A 1,780-nucleotide genomic window follows, 5' to 3' on the forward strand; every position below is an offset into this window, starting at 1 on the left:
GATATTTTGGGATCCACCAGCAGCACCTGCTATGGAAGAGCAAAGTCTGCTCTGCGGGGCCGTGTCACTTTGTTCCCCGGCTGCCTCCATTTTTAGATGCCGTGCCGTCGCATCGGGGTCACCGACGTCTCTCGGCATCCCCTCCTCTTGCCACCACGCACCAAGGCGCAGGGGACCAGGAGCTCGGTGCTCTGACGTAGGCAGTGGTGGGAGGTCGGATGCTTTCCCCGGAGGGTGACTCACAGCCCCGGGAAAGTCGCTTACAGCTTTCACAGCTCCTAAAATGACACGGGGCCCAGTTATGTCAACCCCTTTGACTGGAAAGCCGTGGCTCGGATGGAGATGGGGACTCAACGCCCTGCCCCATCCGAGCCCACTCTGCTCAGCGCCATGGTCAAGTTTTGGTCCAGCTTGGCTCTTCCTCCTGGCACAGCTGCTGGTGTCCACTCCAACCCTCAAAGTCCCTCTGGCTCTGCAGAAGGTGTCCCCAGGAGGGACACCACGGGGAGATGCCATCATCTCAGGCTGTGCAGGACGCTTGAAGGTGGTGGGACGGGGTCTGTCCTCTCCGGAGGGAGCAGCTCAGCTTATGGCGGCACAGGGAAACGCTGGTGCCCATCCCAGGTGACGTGGTGTGGGGCCAGGCGTGGGTCGTGCTTCGCAATGTGACTCTAAGGCTTGAGTTTTGCTGTTCTGGATGAGGCCAGCTCTGGGGACACCCTGTCCTGTGGGTTTCAACCATGGCCCCACAACACCGCATCACGCAGCATCCTCCAAACCCACTGCCAGGAGGATATGGGGGGGAAAAAGGGAAAAAGCACATTTTTGGGTTTTGTTTATAAGGTGCGGGCTGGCTGCAAGCCCACGAGTATGAGGTCTGAACAAGATTTCCCTGGGAATTACGGCAGTAAAGCAATGGGACCTCACCTGCTTCTCGATGGGACACAGACACCAGATCTCCTGGGACATCCTCACACCAGAATAACTTTCCCAGGGCCACACACACGGATGGGATAAGGTTTCCAGTTGGGATGACTCTACACTCCATTTGGATGAAAGAAATACTCCAGAAGGGACTTTTTTTTTTTTTTTCCCAACTATAATATCGAGGCGAAGGCATCGGCTGGTTAAATCCACGTAAAGCAGACAAGTGGGTGCAGCGCATCAGCTCGTCTCGTTCTCTGCGAGGCTGGGTTACGTCTGGAGCTGTCAGCGTGGCGGAGGGAAGGCGGGTGCAGACACACAGACTGTAATAATAGCTCCACAATTAGGATAGTAAAGCGGGAGAGCGTCACTCAATTCAGAGAAATTCCCCCGATTTGCTAGAGACAGAGTTTTGGCTCTTCGTAAGGAGCTGGTGCTGTTTGTATGAAAAATCCCCCCCAGTATGGCGAAATCTTCGCAAGGCGGCAGCAGAAATAAGTTAGAAATTCAGCTTCGCTCGAATTGGTCTCCTCCCGGCCTCAGTTTCTGCATATTGCATAAGGATTACCCTCCGGCAAATCATTTTTTTCTGGATTCAACCTACCCTGCTCTGGCAGATCTGCCTTCAGAAAAAGGTCAAAATGATGCAGAAAACATTAAAAAAACCCTCATCCGGAGTCACCTCCTGTCCAGTTGGGTGCACGCAGTAGGAAAACCCGTCCGTGCAAGGGCTGTTTGCGGCAGGGAGCGAAGGCATCCCAACTTTGCCGTAGGGTTAGGAATTCACTTTCAACCGTGGGGTTTTGGCTGGGGTTTGGGGAAATAGATTTTTATTTTTGTTTTGTTTCCAGATGAA

The sequence above is a fragment of the Charadrius vociferus genome, unplaced genomic scaffold (assembly GCF_000708025.1).
Source record: "Charadrius vociferus isolate BGI_N301 unplaced genomic scaffold, ASM70802v2 scaffold819, whole genome shotgun sequence".
NCBI classification, from domain to species: domain Eukaryota; kingdom Metazoa; phylum Chordata; class Aves; order Charadriiformes; family Charadriidae; genus Charadrius; species Charadrius vociferus.